Genomic DNA, 19588 nt, shown 5'->3' on the forward strand with positions numbered 1-19588 from the left:
GATTGGGCAGAATAGTCATCAAAAATGAGGATTGTCCCACTAGAATCAGAACATTTGACAGACTGTCCTGCTCTCTCCTTCCTGTTCTTGTCACTTTCACCACCTGTGGCTGCTGGTTTCTTTGGTTGCGGCTTGTCTGGATTCTGGAATGTTAGGGGCCCTATTTGGAAAACAAAATGGGTACATTTAGAAAATTCCAACCCTCCCCGGCGTTAAATCAATAGGATCCACAATTAATGCTTGGGCATTTCTCCAGCCCAACATTAAAATAATAGTATTCCCACTTAATAAATAAACCTCCCTCCAAACAACCCCAGCAATAAATTAGTATAATAAATATACCTGTTTCCCTCAACCGTCACTGCCATTCATCACCCTGTGACATGCTGCTTTGGCCCCCCTTCATCACCCTGTGCCATGCTGCTTTTTCTTCCCCCTTCTCCTGGCCCCCCCTTCATCACCCTGTGCCATGCTGCTTTGGCTTCCCCCTTCTTCTGGCCCCCCTTCATCACCCTGTGCCATGTTGCTTTTGCTTCCCCCTTCTCCTGGCCCCCCCTTCATCACCCTGTGCCATGCTGCTTTGGCCCCCCTTTACACTCTGTCATGCTGCTTTGGCCCCCCCTTCATCACCCTGTGCCATGCTGCTTTGGCCCCCCTTCATCACCCTGTGCCATGCTGCTTTTGCTTCCCCCTTCTCCTGGCCCCCCCTTCATCACCCTGTGCCATGCTGCTTTGGCTCCCCTTTACACTCTGTCATGCTGCTTTGGCCCCCCCTTCATCACCCTGTGCCATGCTGCTTTGGCCCCCTTCACACTCTGCCATGCTGCTTTGGCCCCCCTTCACACCCTGCCATGCTGCTTTGACCCCCCTTTACACTCTGCCATGCTGTCTTTGCTCTCCCTTCACACTCTACCATGCTGCCTTTGCTCCCCCTTACTTCCGTTCTTTCACTTGCCTTTCCTATCGGCTTCTTTCTTCTCTTTTCTTCTTTCCCTGCCAATTCAACCCTGCACACCTCTCCCACAAGTAAGGCTTAAGAGTATTTAAGACTGACAAATAAAGACATAAACGAAATCGCACAGTGCAACAATAGCAACACATATTTCTTTCTTCCTTGTGCTTAGCAATGTTTCATGTCCATGATGTGTGGGTGCATCACCCAAAATTTGTTTAAATGTTCAGTATCTTTTTACGAGCTATTAAATTAATTAATACTACAATAATATCTTCGGGTTAGTGATAACTTGGTGCAAAGGTTTTCTACTATATTAGTTCTTTTTAAAACATGCATGCTTCCATACTTAAATCCTTTGGCATTTTGGAAAAAACAGGGCTGGCATGAATGACAAACAGGCCAAAACCTCCTATCCCTTGTACCCCCTAAGTCCATTGCCCTCCTGCTTGCCCCCATTTCTGAGAAGTAAAAAGATAAAAGTGGTGGTCAACAGACAGTCTAGTGTTTTAGATGAACAGATCTCTTGGTTCTCACAATGTGACCCCCGTCCCCAGAGATCCCTCACTGGATATACATAAAACTTGGGTCCCCCTGGTATGCCCTTTAAGGTGTCAGGATTCCCAGTATGAAGACCATGGAGAGTAGTATAAATGAAACAGAGTGTCTTTATTTTACACACAAGTTACACAGGTATAAACTATATGCAATCAATGGAAAAACAGCTTGCACAAGTCCTTAGAAATAACAGGAACAAATGGAAAACTGCAAGTACAGGATACCAGGTTTAGCTGAGGAAGCAGTAGACATTGGATAAAAGGCACAATGGAGAACTGCATATACAGTATACCAGGATTACCAGGTTTAGCTGAAGACGCAGTAGACACTGGATAATAGGCACAAATGGAGAACTGCAGATACAGGATACCAGGATTACCAGGGTTAGTTGAGAAGCAGGAGTTACTGGAGACCAGGCACAATAGGATAGCTGCAGGTACAGTATATTGGGATAACCAGGTTTAACTATGGTAGCAGGAGACACACTGTATGATCCAGAGAAGAATCAGACTGGAGGAAGGTCAAGCAAGCCACGGTCAGAAAATGGGAAGTCCACAACAGTACCAGGTGATAAACAGGAGCAAAGTTAAATAAAGCTGAAGCCAGTGTCACAGAAAAGGTGCAATGCGATGAGACAAACAGGAGTCAGATACCAGGAAATGAATCAAGACCAGATCACAGAAGTTATGTGGAGGGACCTGCAGCAGAGATAATTGATGAACTGACCCAGTTTGTTGGACAAGCAGTCTTATAAAGGCCAGACACAGGTGATCATGATCCAAGCCCAATGATGAGAAGTTAACTCCTTCCAGGCAGGATCTGGAAAAGGCAAAGCAGCATCCACCGAGAAGATGCTGTACTGCAGCCGGAGCCAAATCATGACATAAGGACTGTAATGTCAGTTCTAAATGAAACAAGACTTGTGCTGCAATTGCTGACCTTATTGAGTCATCAGATCTAAAATATATTGCGGAGATCTGGCTCTACTAAAATGCAGCACCTATTTTGGAGGTTACAGTCAAAGCAAAATACTCTGTGATCCACTGCTTAAGACAGGGGAGATGTTTTAAAAATTCCATTAAACTCAGGGTCCACTCAGTGGGAATAATTCATTTAAGGTATTATTGCCCTGAGAGCTACAGGTTTGGGTTTCATAATCCTTTTCATTTACCATCTATCTAGATATTTCTGCAGGAAACTACAGACAGTGTTGCTGGTATAGACCTGGAGCATCAAGGATGGCTTTTACCGGAGGATTTCAACGTGTGGTCATTGATAAACTCAAGTTATTCTCTCTGCTTCACATAAAAGTGGTCACATTATTGATATTGTTTTCCAGATTGTGTTAGAAGTATCTGGCCTAACGATAAACCTACTTACCTGATCAAACCACTACCCCATCTGGTTCTCAGTTGTTAATGCTTTGCCCATGAAGATGACCAGGTTTTGTCAAGTGAGGATAATTACATCCCACGTTCTAATAGTTAATCTGGTTCTATTTGATGCAATGGGTACCTGTGAGGATCGTTTTACCATAATAGGGATGTAATGGCTTCGGTGGATACTATCACTATTGTTTGTATACGACCACTCATGCCACACAGCAAATCACCTTGGTAACTCACTCCCACTCTCAATCAGGCTGTCCACCAGTTTCCAAGGCTTCAATTGCCCCATGAAAACATCCCTTCATCAAAGCCAACCAGCCCTCCGCCTAACTCATCCCCTACTGCCCCCCTCTCGCTGACTCACCCCCTTTCTACCACCCCTTTGTTTCTGCCCCATGCTTAGCACCATATGCCTGGTCACCTAGTCACCTTCTTCAGTGTCTCCAGCACTGCCTTCCCTGCCCTTCCTCTTGGGCACTGGCCTGCATCACATTAGAAAGCTCCCTGTCTGCCCCCTTCCCTTCCCTCCTCTGTACTACTACCACCACCTGTACAATGGAACTAAATTTACTGTCATCTGTTTAGCTCTACTATATACGTGTCATATGGTTTGTACTATGCATGTACTATGCATGCTGTTTGTTCTTTGTATTACTTGATGTTGTTTGTTCTCCCCCATTGTACGGTGCTTTGAATAATTTGTAGAGCCTTATAAATAAATATTAATAATAATATAATGAAGACTCGCATGGTAGAGGGTAAGCTAAAACTAAGAATACTGAAGAATACTAGTCAAAAATTACCTGTAAGTAGACAGATTTTTTGTTAAGTGAGCTTATGGCAGCAAACAACTACTATAAATGAATCACTGTTGAGATATTTAATGTCCACATGTACAAATACTTGATTCATATTGGCTCCACTTCTTTTATAGGTTTATAGAACTTTTAATGAAACAAAATATATGTACACATTTCTATGATACAAAGTGAAATATCATTCACTAGTACATGCAATTCACACAAGTAGTTAAGTGATCAACAAGGATGCTTTTAGCAGTGTTTGTGTGCTTATTATTATCATGAGAACACTATAACACTAATTGGATTCCTATAAACACATTCTTGTTGTGTCATTCAATTTATTAGCAATCTGCTGCTTTTACTTTTATTGCACATTTCGCATTACATGTCTATATAAACAACTCCATTCTCTATGATTCCTCATCAATTTCTGACCTGAGCTCAAGGATTATTTTCTATACAGTAAGTTGGAATTTCTTCAACAAGAATGGCCATAGTAGAGGATGTTACCTTTCCGAACCTCTTCATAGATATCTTCAGCTTCATCACTGTGAATGTTGGTTCCTTCTTTGATGGGAGCCTGGGGATATTTGACCTGCCTGGCTTAGTGCGAGAGGCCATTCGTATCGGGCTTGTATTTAAATCTTTGTTCTCCCACAGGCTACTATCGCTCTATAACCCCATGACAAAAAGTTTTATTATTCCAATTTAAGAAAATATGAGAAAAATTGGGGTAAGACAATCTAAAAGGGGTAGCATATGTGGCCTCCGTGGCTTTTCCACAAATCATTAGTACATCAGTACCCCTTTACATGTAAGGGTGCATTGATGATACACCAATCATCATTATCATCTTGATGATAATTGCTGCTCCCCCACCAAAGAATAACCAGCACCAATATTTATGATCTAGGCTGATTACTGTTAATGCAGGAAGACAAATAGTGTGGGGTAACCCCACAAAAGCATTAACCAGCACTGGCCTATGCCTGGCTATCTCACCTCCATGACTTCTCCTGAGCTGATCCATCTCTTTAGAACTCACTGCAAAACCCAATCAAGCTATCCACTAGTCTTCAAATGTGCCCTAAAAAAATCATCTCTTCTTCAGAGCCTACCAGCCACCAACCATCCCGTACTGCCCCCCCCCCCTCTCACCTACTCACACCCTCTGTGTCACCCCTTTGTGTCTGGCCCTCCCCTCTAGTATATAAGCTCTCTTCCCCTTGTTTTCCTGCCTTCACTATCCTATTCACCTATTATTATTATTATTATTATTATTATTAGTAATAACCTTTATATGGCGGCACCTGTGGTCTTCAACGCTGTACAGAGGGACAACAAAAGTACATGGTATAACAGTACAGGCCTAGTATCTAGTTAAATTCTTAAATTAAGCCTCAATTTATAGACTTTTAATTTATACTCTCATAATTCTGAATAATTGTTTTACTTATTTTATGTTCTTTTCAATGTATTTTAATGTTAAATTCCTGCTGAATCTATTAGTATCCAAAAACAACTCAAACCATTTTATTATGGGGAAATAAAAATCACTTCCTTTTTAGACTAATTTAAACATTAGTTAAAAAAAAATTCAATAATTAAAAATAATGTTAAATCTAATTTTGTAGCACCATCCTTCTCTTAATATCTGTGTCACACTTCTGGTATCACAAATGAACCCAATAGCCAGGTATTTCTAAATTTAAAGGGATTTATTTTGGTATACAAATAAATCTCCAGTGTCCAACAAATAAAGTCCAAAGTAACAAGAGTATAAAGGTCTGGTGGAAGTATCAAGTACTTGTAGTCCAAATCACAAGGAGGCAAGGTTCTGTGGAAGCATCTGGTTCAGATACAAACACAATACTCGTGCAAAGGCTTCATAACAGGAAGTGCCTTTTCTAGGCCCAAACAGGAAATGGGATCCAAGATGGAATCTTCATGAGACAGTCCCGGCCATCTTGGATAAGGGCTATTGTAAGGGCAAGTTCATAACAGAGATCCAAGATGGAAACTTCATGATGCAATCACGGCCATCTTGAATGAGGGCAAAACTAAGGGCAAGTACATAACAGGATGCCCCCTTCTCAACGACGTCCTCTGGATGACTTAGGACCAGGCTTCCCAGGATGCTGTCGATGAAATGCTTTTACCAAAAGTGGGGCATGAACATCCTTTGCAGATTGCCAAGAGTCATCTTCTGGCCCATATCCCTGCCAACGTAGCAGATACTGTAATTGGTTTAGAAACATACGAGAGTCCAGGATCTTTTCGACAATAAATTCCTCATGCTCATCAACTTGAATTGGCTCAGGAGGAGGCAAAGAGCGACCAGGAAATGGATTCTTAACTGAAGGTTTTAGTAATGATACATGAAAAACAGGATGTACCTTCATGGAATCAGGAAGATCCAATCTAAAAGCCACTGAACTAATCTGTGCAATGATCTTATATGGACCAATAAACTTACTTCCCAACTTAGCAGATGGTACCTTCATTCTTAAATGTCTAGTTGACAACCATACTTCATCACCAATACTAAAAGTTGGAGCAGCCCTTCGTGATCTGTCAGCATCACGTTTATATTTTTCTTGAGCAGTTTTCAAAGTCTCTTTTAGTAATTCAAGATTATTTTGCATAATAATCAGTCTATCTTCCACAGCAGGAATTGGAGAGTCACAAGGTAGATTGGGACAAATATTTGGATGATATCCTAGATTAGCATAGAAAGGGCTAAATCTTGTAGATGAATGTTGAGAATTATTGTATGCAAACTCAGCCATGGGGAGGATATCAACCCAATCATCCTGTAGGTGACAAATATAACATCTGAGATATTGCTCAAGTGTTTGGTTTGTTCGCTCCGTTTGTCCATTTGACTGTGGATGAAATGCAGTGGACAAGTTCACCACAATGCCAAGGGATTTGCAAAACTGTTTCCAAAATCGTGATGTGAATTGAACGCCTTGGTCTGACACCACATCATTAGGAACGCCATGCAAACGAAAAACTTCTTTTATAAGTAAGTCGGCTGTTTCTTTTGATGTAGGAGTACCCTGGCAGGGTATAAAGTGAGCCATCTTTGTCAGTCTGTCAATTACCACAAAGATAGTGGTCATATTCTTAGATCTCGGAAGTTCTACAATAAAATCCATGGAAATGGAATCCCATGGACGTGTAGGTATTGGCAAAGGTTGTAGTAGTCCAAAAGGAGAAGCACGAGGAGTCTTAAATCTGGCACACGTTGTACAAGAGGATACATATTTTGCTATATCTTCCTTATAGTTGGGCCACCAGAATGAACGGCTTAACAGTTCTTGAGTTTTCTGAAGTCCTTTATGGCCTGCTAATTTAGAGTCATGGAATAGTTGCATGAACTTTAACCGTGCTTTTTCTGGAACGTATAGTTGATGTGCCATATGCCAGACTCTGTTGTCATAAGATAATTTAACATTTTTTGGAGGATTCATGAGGGTAGAATCCATATCATATCCATTCTTGATCTCTGTTAATAACTCCGTTGTACAAATAACCCCCAAAAAATTTGAATCAGGAATTATTGTTTGAACAGGCTTTACCTGTTGAGGATTCTCCGCATAAACTCTTGAGAGGGCATCAGCTTTTCCATTCTTCGATCCAGGTCTATAGGAAATTAGGTAATCAAAACGGCTTAAAAAGAGAGCCCATCGAGCTTGTCGGGGAGATAATTTTTTTACTGATTTAAGGAATTCCAAATTCCAGTGATCGGTGAGGACTATCACTTGATGCTTTGCACCTTCTAAAAGATGTCTCCATTCTGAAAAAGCAGCTATAATGGCAAGAAGTTCTTTATTTCCCACATCATAGTTTCTTTCAGGAGCAGTCATTTGCCTTGAATAAAAAGCACAGGGGTGAAGTAACATTTTTGCTCCTACTCTTTGTGAAATTACTGCTCCTATAGCTGAATCTGATGCATCAGTTTCCAAAACAAATGGGAGTGTAGGATCAGGATGAATTAATATAGGAGCTGACGTGAACTTAGTTTTCAAAATGGAAAAAGCTTTATCAGCTGCTGGTGACCACTGAAAGGAGGAAACCTTTTTTGTGAGCTGAGTAATGGGGGCAGCAATTCCAGAAAAGTCCTTTATAAAACGTCGATAGAAATTAGCAAAGCCCATAAATCGTTGCACATCTTTGATGTTTTTAGGTATGGGCCAATCTACCACAGCATGCACTTTACAGGGATCCATACACAATCCTTGAGGGGATATAATGTAACCCAAAAACTTTATTTGAGTACGATGGAATTCGCATTTCTCCAACTTGATGTATAATTGGTTTATACGTAGCCGTTGTAAAATAATTCCAACATGTTCTTGATGTTCTGGTAAAGAATTAGAAAAGATAAGGATATCATCAAGATATACAATAATGAACAGATCAAGCAAATCTCGAAAGACATCATTTATAAAATGTTGGAAAGTAGCAGGGGCATTACATAACCCGAACGGCATCACGAGGTACTCATAATGTCCATACTTTGTTCGAAAAGCCGTTTTCCATTCATCACCTGGTCGAATGCGTATTAGGTTGTACGCTCCTCTTAAATCGAGCTTTGTGAAAATACTTGCTGTCTGCAGTCTTTCCAATAATTCTGGGATGAGAGGAAGTGGATGTCTGTTCTTTATAGTAACTTTATTTAATTCTCTATAATCAATGCATGGCCGCAAAGATCCATCTTTATTTTTTACAAAAAAAATAGGAGCCCCTGCTGGAGATTTTGAAGGACGTATAAAACCTTTAGTTTCATTTTCCTCCAGGTAAGTCTTTAGTGTCTTTAATTCAGGATCAGCTAATGAATAAATCCGACCAAAAGGAATAGCAGCCCCAGGTAATAGATCAATGGGACAATCATATGGTCGATGGGGTGGTAATTTGTCAGCATTTTGTTTGTTACAGATATCTGCAAAATCCTGATATTGAACAGGCAATTGTTCCTCCACAGAAGAAGGGGACACTGAGATCTGACTCTCCTCCTGTGCAAGCGGGACCATACCGATAGGATCTTGAAACGTTAGGGTTTGAGACTCCCAGTTAATGGCTGGGTTATTGTTAGTGAACCAAGGGAGACCCAAAATTATGGGAAAATTTGGAGAAGAGATGAGAAAAAAAGTGAGTTCCTCCTTATGATTGGGTTCTATCATCAAGGACATAAGTTCTGTCTCATGTGTAATGGGACCAGAATTCAGAGGGGACCCATCAACTGTCTCCATCAATACAGGGGTCTTTCTTTCTTGAAATACTATATGGTTTTGTTTAGCAAAATCTATATCCATGAAATTACCATTGGCTCCTGAATCCAGCATTGCCATGGTTGAAATAAGTTGAGAGTTTATCTCAAGTTGTATTGGTATTGAAAAATGATTCTTTATTCTTCTGTTCTCTCTCTCCAATGTAGACAGTGAAGAGATTTGAGGAATAATAGCATTCAGTTGATGTGAGCAGCATGAAATAATAGATTCCTGGTCAGAGTCTTTAGGTTCCATTAATGTAGCAACTGTCTTGCGAGGTCGTTGAGAACAATTAGAAACATAATGTCCAGATTTACCACAATACAAACAGAGATTTTCTTGTCGTCGTTGATCTCTTCTTTCAATAGAAATCTGTTTGCGAATGGTATCTATTTGCATTGGCTCAGACTCCTCAATTTGTTGTGTTGCAGGAGTTCCAGAGTAATTTGATATTGCTGGTTCTGGATAATTAGGACGAGTCCACATGGAACCCCATCTATCTTGTTTCCTCTCCATTTGACGAGCATCAATACGAATACAATGTTTAACAAAGGCTTCAAATTCAGTGGGTGCATCAGCTCTAGATAATTCATCTTTAATGAACTCAGATAACCCCTTTCGATAAACAGACAGCTTGGCTGCCGAATTCCAATCAGTGTCCAAAACCCATCTTCGGAAATCAGAGGTGTATTCAGCCACTGAACGTCTTCCCTGACGCATTTTTAATAAAACTGACTCAGCAGTAGCACTTCGATTTGGATCATCAAATATCTGGTTCATTGCATCCATAAAATTAGAAAGATTTTGTAATATGGGACTTTTTGCTTCTATCAAAGGAGAATCCCATGCCAAGGCATCATCTTTCAACAATAAAAGAATACAACGTACTTTCTGTACATCAGTCAAAAAATAAGTAGGATGTAAATCAAAATGCATATTACATTGATTAATAAAACCTCTGTATTTTTTACGATCACCTGAGAATTGGGCCGGAGGTAGTGGGAGTGTGGGCTGATGTACTGCAGCTGAAGGTGCTACAGCATTAACTTCTTGAAGCCGCACCTGTAGTTCTGTAATAACTCCATTTTGTAGCGCTATTTGATCTTTGAGTTCATGAACATTTATTTGCAACTCCGTTACGTGTTGATTTTGCTGTTGAAAATTATTTGTACACTGGGTCTCCAGTTCTTGAAATTTTGCATGAAATTCCTGTAGTTGTCTTGAAGCAGAATGCATGTGGAAACTCAGATCCGAAAGTCGCTGTAAAGCAGATGGTTCTGACCCGGCGGGCTCCGTCATATTGGGCACGAGTATCCTGTCACACTTCTGGTATCACAAACGAACCCAATAGCCAGGTATTTCTGAATTCAAAAGGATTTATTTTGGTATACAAATAAATCTCCAGTGTCCAACAAATAAAGTCCAAAGTAACAAGAGTATAAAGGTCTGGTGGAAGTATCAAGTACTTGTAGTCCAAATCACAAGGAGGCAAGGTTCTGCGGAAGCATCTGGTTCAGATACAAACACAATACTCGTGCAAAGGCTTCATAACAGGAAGTGCCTTTTTTTAGGCCCAAACATTAAATGGGATCCAAGATGGAATCTTCACGAGACAGTCCCGGCCATCTTGGATAAGGGCTATTGTAAGGGCAAGTTCATAACAGAGATCCAAGATGGAAACTTCATGATGCAATCACGGTCATCTTGAGGGCCGTGAATCACGGCAAAACTAAGGGCAAGTACATAACAATCTGATTTTCTTGCATCTCTTTTTCCTCTTGGTTCTTCAGTTTACCACCATTTGGTGACCTAACAGTGATGCCTTTTTATCACTGTTTCTACTACTATTGGTCCCCTTTTGGACTGTACCTGAGTGAGATATCTCCCTAAAAAGCTTTTTGATATCTCACTGGTAGTTGGTGAAAAAAGGGTCTTAATACGTTTGGAGGAATAGATCTCTTGAGTCTGAGGAACTTTAACACCCTTTTCTCTATTATTTAAATGTTTCTTATAAACCACTTTTTTCCATGAGTGATATCTTCCCCAGTTTCTCTTGCGAACTTTAGCATCGACTTTTTAACTAACTCATATATTTAAAATATAACATTTTGTCCTTTACTGCCTCACAATGCATTCAAGGGATTATTTGGTAAATAGGTTGAAGTTTATACTACCCAGTTTATAATTTATGGGAATTAGTTATATCTCTGAGTTAGTAACTTTTATTTTGATTATGGGTAATTAGAGAGGACTCTATATGTAAATAAGGGGTAATAGTTTAAACAAACTGAGAATTGGGTCCTTGCACTGTTTGGATTACAGAATAGTATCAAGAAAGCTTTGTGGTTTAAATTAATTTAGTATGTTTGGAAACTAGGACGACCACTACAAGATCAAGCATAAGAAAAATCAGTTTTATATATGTTTAAATTATCTAATTATTGTTCTTATTATGTTGATTTTGTTTAGAAACATATTCTGACATATGGACTTTTATAAGTTATATGCATTGTATATGCTTCTTGCATAAGAGTGTGCTCTGTATAGCTTTTTTTGGTCCGGGCTCTTATAAAATGGGCACACGGACCGAATGGATGCAAGTCCCTTAATGAAGTTATTGAGTGATAAACGCGTAGGGGGTGACTTGGGACGTTGCATACTCATTTGGCTAAACCAGAATGAGGGTTGGATCCAGCCAGGGAATATTATTAACTACCTGACGTGAGCAAGTGATTATATAATAAAATTGCAACATAATCCTGTGTTCCCTTTTTCTTTCTTTTTTTTCAAGCTATATGTATGTATGTGTCATAATGTTTTTCAAAGTGGGAAATTAAAAGTTTGTGTTGGGGGCATGTATATGGTAAGTACTATAATTATAGTTACATGATGGAAAGATAACAGGGTTGGGGGAAGGGGTATACCCAGGGACAAGCTAGGCTCCAAAGTGGGCTACCTTGGGTTGGGTCACTGGGCCACCTGCATTTTGTTTTTAAAATGTTCCTAATAGCTGCTGAGTCGAGTCTTGCCCCTGGGCTAAAATTTGACACGCCTGGGTATACCAGTATCTTGCCTATCAGAGCCAAATTAAGACCCCATAGTTCATCCCATTACCCCACTACCCCATTTGTCTATGTCATTATATCAATCACCTGCACTACCTATATCCAGTTTGCAACTTACCTCCTCATAAAAACTGATTGGTTTGTTATGAAATATTCTTTATTATTCCCTATTTACATTATTCTGTGTCTATCATCTACTAATTATTTCTGCATCCCTTAGACTTCCTTCAAATATATTGCCCACAACCAACGTCATGTTGACTGGTGTATAATTCCTTGGCTCTGATTTTGACCCCTTTTTTTGCTGTTAGCACATCTGCTTTATGCCAGTCATGTGGTACTGACCTCAATATGAAGGAATCCACAAATACATTAAATAATATTTATTACCAAACTGAATTGTTTTAGAACTCTTGGAGATGTACCACCTGGACAAAGTAATTTATTTATCTTAATCTTGTTTAGACCTATTGTCACTTCCTCCTAAGCTAAATGAGTAATATCTAAGGTTATGCATAGTACACAACATATTTCCCAGAAATGTTCTTCCTTCATGAACACTGCTGAACTGAATGTATTTAAGAAACTGTTGATCTCTTTATTTACCCAACAAATATGTACCTTTTGCTGGCCCAATATTACAATTTGTTTTTTGTTTTTAGTTAGATATGTACACGGGTACTCAGTTGCCCCAGGTTTATATTTATAAACTGATGCATTCACAGGCTATACTGAAGACTAGAACCCTAAATCAACTCAGAGCGAATATAAGATTATAAAAGGTGACTGAATACAAAATGCAGAGTGGCCAGGTACAATCCAAAATAGTTGCAAGCGGCAAACAGAATAGTAGGAGTCACAAACCATCAGGGCAGGTGGCAGACAAGGATAATCAATAAACAGGCTGTGGTCAGGGAGGCGGCAGACAGGAACAATAAGTCAATAAACAAGACGAGTCAAAAATCCAATAGACAACAAAACATAAATCACGAAAATGCAAGATTTCTGGTACAACTAACCTCAGACAGTTTTATTCAGCATGTGCAATTAAACAAAACATAAGGAAAAGCCTTGCCTGTCCGGCACTAACTAAACATTCCTTAGAGGCCCACTCTCAAGTCTGAGACCTTGTGTCCCAGACTTAAACAGCAAACAAAAGTTATTTGCTCACCCTTAGCAGATTCTCTCAGGAGGCATCCAGCCTCCTCCCCAGGTCTGAGGGACAGAGTGATCAGGGCTGCAACCTTTTACAGACCCCCTATAGGTGCAACTCTTAATTAATTTGCTTCTAAACATACTCTGCTAAACAATCTCCATGCTGTTAGCGTACACAAGGCAGGAGACCTGGGACCAGGCAATATCTCTGTGATTTAGCATTAATCCAGTGACTTTGTCACAATTGAAAAAAAATGTGCTGGCATGCTTACGCAAACATCATCACTATTACTTTGCACTTACACCTGACCTGTAGCTGGTGCAAATGATATTGCTAATAATGATGTACCTCAGAGTGTGTGCACTCGACCTTGACACGCCCTTACTGTACATTGCTTACGTGACTACTCCCCTTCCCTCCCCCATTCCGCCGTTGAAATCATATGCAGTTGGAAGTGTCCTTTGCGTTTGAAGATGAATTGTATGTACTTGTGTTCACTGGCATATAGTCAGTTTCTAAACATGCACTGAGCAATTTTACACAAAATATGGACATATTTTTTGTTTGGTGACATAATAAATTCCCATCAGCAATTTATTGGTGTTTCCTCCTACAAATGTAGTGAATATACACTTCTATTTTCCAAACAGATATCGTCATGCAAGCTAGATCTTAAACAAGATTTAACATATAGAGACAACCCCTCCTTCCTTTTCTATCATTCTTAAACATGCAATTCCCTAGCACATTTCCTGCAGTCATGTGCCTCATCAAGTCATGTATCAGTTATGCATTAAGTCATAATTCTCCAACATTAATCAATCATTCTAATTCACTAATCTTATTTGGGAGATTTCTAGCATTAGTGACAATCCAGTTTAAGTTCTTTCTGTCCGTCTTAATGCTAAGCTCCTCTGTATTGCCTGTTAGAACCGGCAATAAATCAGATAAATGTATGAAAATAAAATTATTTAAGACAAGTGGTTATTCGAGGTGAGTGTCCTGGTAGAAGTTTAAAAAATACCCAAACATCACTGAAATTCATGTACTAGACAATTTTAAGAAGAGATCCAGTTAGATTTAATATCACAAATTCACCCTATTTAATAAGAAATTAAATGTTGTGATCTGCATATAATTTGCATATGATCATTTTGTCTTGTGCCAGATTCCTTTTGGCAGCATTGTGTACAACTGGGGTGGTCAGATGATCTAACGTCATTAGAGGCATGTCATCACCCTAACTTGATTAGGGATCTCTCAGATAAAGGTCCCCACCTGTCCAGCTATCAATTGTCGGTGACAGTGTTCCCTACGCTAGCTTCTTTTCTCTGTAACCTGCTTAACGTCTTGTGAGTTCCTGACTATCGACTTCGGATATTGATGACTTCTGGCTCTGGCTATTGACCTTGGGTATTGGTGACTTCTGGTTCTGATTGCTGGCTTTGGATATTGGGGACATCTGGATCTGGCTATCGGCTTTGGATATTGGTGAATTTTGGTTCTGACTAATGGCTTTGGATATTGGTGACTTCTGGCTCTGGCTATCGGCTTTGGATATTGGTGACTTTTGGTTCTGACTAATGGCTTTGGATATTGGTGACTTCTGGTTTTGAATTTTGGTGACTTCTGGCTCTGACTACTGGCTTTGGATATTGGTGACTTCTGCTTCTGACTACTGGCTTTGGATATTGGTGACTTTTACTTTTGACTACTGGCTTTGGATATTGGTGACTTTTGCTTTTGACTACTGGCTTTGGATATTGGTGACTTCAGGCTCTGGATATCGGTTTTGGAAATTGGTGACTTTTGATTCTGACTAATGGCTTTGGATATCGGTGACTTCTGGCTCTGACAATTGGCTTTGGATATCGGTGATTTCTGGCTCTGACTACTTGCTTTGAATATTGGTGACTTCTGCTTCTGACTACTGGCTTTGAATTTTGGTGTCTTCTGGCTCTGACTATTGGCTTTGGATATCGGTGACTTCTGGCTATCGGCTTTGGATATTGGTGACTTCTGGCTCTGGCTATTGACTTTGGGTATTGGTGACTTCTGGTTCTGATTGCTGGCTTTGGATATTGGTGACTTCTGGCTCTGGCTATTGGCTTTGGATATTGGTGACTTTTGGTTCTGACTACTGGCTTTGAATATTGGTGACTTCTGGCTCTGGCTACTGGCTATGGATATTGGTGACTTCTGGCTCTGGCTACTGGCTATGGATATTGGTAACTTCTGGCTCTGACTGCTGGCTTGGATATTTATGACTTCTGGCTCTGTCTACTGGCTTTGGATATTGGTGGCTTCTGCTTCTGACTACTAGCTTTGGATATTGGTGACTTCTGGCTCTGGCTATTGACTTTGGGTATTGGTGACTTCTGGTTCTGATTGCTGGCTTTGGATATTGGTGACTTCTGGCTCTGGCTATTGGCTTTGGATATTGGTGACTTCTGGCTCTGGCTATTGGCTTTGGATATTGGTGACTTTTGGTTCTGACTACTGGCTTTGAATATTGGTGACTTCTGGCTCTGGCTACTGGCTATGGATATTGGTGACTTCTGGCTCTGGCTACTGGCTATGGATATTGGTAACTTCTGGCTCTGACTGCTGGCTTGGATATTTATGACTTCTGGCTCTGGCTATCGGCTTTGGATATTGGTGACCTTTGGTTCTAGCTATCGGCTTTGGATATTGGTGACTTCTTCTTCTGACTACTGGCTCTGGATATTGGTGACTTCTGCTTCTGACTACTGGCTTTGGATATTGGTGGCTTTTGCTTCTGACTACTGGCTTTGGAAATTGGTGACTTCTGGCTCTGGCTATCGGCTTTGGATATTGGTGACCTTTGGTTCTAGCTATCGGCTTTGGATATTGGTGACTTCTGGCTCTGGCTATCGGCTTTGGATATTGGTGACTTCTGCTTCTGACTACTTGCTTTGAATATTGGTGACTCCTGCTTCTGACTACTGGCTTTGGATATTGGTGACTTCTGGCTCTGGCTATCGGCTTTGGATATTTGTGACTTTTGGTTCTGACTAATGGCTTTGGATATTGGTGACTTCTGGCTCTGACTAATGGCTTTGGATATTGGTGATTTCTGGCTCTGATTACTTGCTTTGAATATTGGTGACTTCTGCTTCTGACTACTGGCTTTGGATATTGGTGACTTCTGGCTCTGGCTATCGGCTTTGGATATTGGTGACCTTTGGTTCTGGCTATCGGCTTTGGATATTGGTGACTTCTTCTTCTGACTACTGGCTCTGGATATTGGTGACTTCTGCTTCTGACAACAGGCTTTGGATATTGGTGACTTCTGCTTCTGACTACTGGCTTTGGATATTGGTGACTTCTGGCTCTGGCTATCGGCTTTGGATATTGGTGACTTCTGGCTCTGACTAATGGCTTTGGATATTGGTGACTTCTGGCTCTGGCTATCGGCTTTGGATATTGGTGACTTCTGACTCTGTCATCATTGTACAGATTATATAATATTGCCTTGCCTGCTTTCATACCTGCTAAGTTCCTATCCTGCTTTCGTTATATATCTGCACTGATTGTCTGTACATATTGAACTATTCTGATAAATCTACTGTTTAGTTCACAACTGCCTCATGTCTCTTGCCTGCAACAGCCTAACAGTAAAATCCTTCCTCCCAGTGTAGCAGGAGTGTTGACTGAGTTACTATGCAGCCAGAGATATGAGGCTAAATAAAACTATTTAACATTTCTAAAACACATGTGTTATGTCACATCTTATCTGTCTTTGTCTCAACTTACTGTATGTTACTCATTTTGCATCATTCACCAGGCATCCTCAACACCCACTTCACTCTATTACAGCCTAGACTTATAATCAGTTCCATTCCATTTCATAGTATCACTTGTGCTTTAATGTGTTTTGTTCCCTATCTGGTTTATGCATGACATTATCTGAATAGGATTTTCTTGGAGCTTATGCAAACTTTGGAATCCCCTAAACTTATGTCATCTAACTTATCAGTATATGAAGTAACCTCGCATTGCAGCATTTAGAATGGGTATCCATTAGCGTTTGATTTCTACTGAAAAACACAAATTCAAACGTAAGTGAAATCATTTGTCAAATAAAAATGCGTTTGACATGCGGGTGTTAACTTATGTTTTTGTTTTCTTTGGAAGGAAATTAAAGGTCACTCCATCAACCTAATGCCATTAACTTGCATTAAATACATTAAATGGAGTAGGAAATGTTTAGAAAAATGCAATGAAATGAAATGCAATGCTACCACAACCCACTGACTGCAAGCAAAAATATGAATGGATATGCTGACATTGGAAACAACTCCTCAATAAAACCATCTTCAATCTGGTACAGTTTCTCATCATTGTGTCTGAAAACGTTACATGATGAATTTGTAATTTCATATTTATGGTGCATTGTTTTTGATGCCCTTTGTTAAATTTAACTACTCACTAGAAAGACCATCTACCAAAAACGTTAAAGGATCCCTAGTTGTGAAAGCTTACAATGTTAAAAGCATTCCTTGCCCCATCCACCCATCTATAAGACTGTTACACAAAAGTCATACTAAAACACAGCTATGTCCATCCTGCTCCTGTTTTAATCTGACTTTGAAGTGGGCAACACTTGATTGTAGTGATGCTGAAGATCAGTGCTGGACATACACAGGCCATCTTTTCCATTGGGCGCACGGTTGGGCAGCTGCCGGGGGGGGGGGGGGGGGGGGGGGGGGGGGGGGGGGGGGGGGGGGGGGGGGGGGGGGGGGGGGGGTAGGAGGGCCATAGGCACGGCTGTTAATGAGAATAAATAATCCTGCAAAAGAAAAAACCTGCAAAAAAACCTTCAAGGGTCACTGAGCAAGTACATCTATCTATCTCTATCTCTATATATCTATATCTATATCTGTATCTGTATACATCTATATATCTATATCTATATCTATATCTAGGGGCCCCGGTGCACTGCTTTGCTCGGGGGCCCATAATGTTGTTAAGATGGCCCTGGACATACACAGGTACAGACCATTGAATTATGCTGGCTGGACAAGAAAGTGGATGTGGAATATGGAAGTACAATAGATGTATGCTACAAGGTAAGATTACTAGTATATATTCAAAGCATCTGCACAATATGTACATCCATTTCCAAGGGAACATATCAATCAGTGAAGTGACTGATACCATGATGCCTTCTGTTCAAGGTTTTCATCTTGGGAACTCTCACCACACAAGGCAGCTCACTGTGTTTCAGAACTTTTTTTGGTTCAGCTCTCAAAACACCTTCTGAGGCCCCTAACACTTTCATTTTTCCAGCACACTTACTCAAACTGCCAAGTCTTAAATATTGCTCCCATGTGTAAGCTTGACTATTTGGGTGTCTTGAACGAAAAAACTTTATTGAATATTGTCATAGCTCTCCAGTGATAAATCCAAATGATGTGTTCTAGCTGTTTCAATGAAGGAGTCTGAAGATATAATATTAAATTAGCGTCAAATTTATTAACTAGCGTGTATATGGACCATCTGGCCTAAGACAGATCAGAATGTAACCATAATACATTTGCATATATGTTTTATAAGCAATAATCTTGGCACCCATACGCAGAGGGGCATTTAGCTTGGCATATACATTGATTGGATAACTATTAATTACGTGCACCACTACCCAAAGAGTGTGCATCCTTGCACACAACAGGCCTGAGTCATTAAGGAGAGCAAAGCATAAAAAAGGAGTAACTTTGCACCTGGGCAAAAGCATTTTGCATTGGAGGGGGAGATAAATTTAAAACGTGGGAACAAATTTGTAGTTGGGGTAGGGTATGTCGTAGATCAACTTTAAATTTCAGTGCAAAAATAAAGCTATGAAGTATTTGTGTGCTACTTGAAGAAACAGCCAGTATTTAACATATGTGCAAAATATTAAACTAATTTTTACCCTTTACATTGTAACATTTGCTCCTTTTTTAGCCTTACTTTTCTCAATAACTCAGACCCAACATGTTAAAGTGAGGTCCTTTCTTTGAGGTTTGGCGACACTAAGGGCTAGATTAACTAAACTGCGGGTTTGAAAAAGTGGAGATGTTGCCTCTAGCAACCAATCAGATTCTAGTTATCATTTATTTAGTACATTCTACAAAATGAAAGCTAGAATCTGATTGGTTGCTATAGGCAACATCTCCACTTTTTCAAACCCGCAGCTTAGTAAATATACCCTTAAGTCTCTTATCAATGTTTCTAAATAAGCACTAGAATGAGACAGTACGGCCTTGTATAAGCACATTCCAAGAAGCATGAAACATGAACAACATAAATATACTCATCTTTTGCAAAACTTTGTTTCATTAGAGCTGTAGTATACAAGGACAATCATGGCTGCTAGACTCCATTTTG

This window comes from Mixophyes fleayi, chromosome 7 (genome assembly GCF_038048845.1).
Source record: "Mixophyes fleayi isolate aMixFle1 chromosome 7, aMixFle1.hap1, whole genome shotgun sequence".
NCBI lineage: Eukaryota > Metazoa > Chordata > Amphibia > Anura > Limnodynastidae > Mixophyes > Mixophyes fleayi.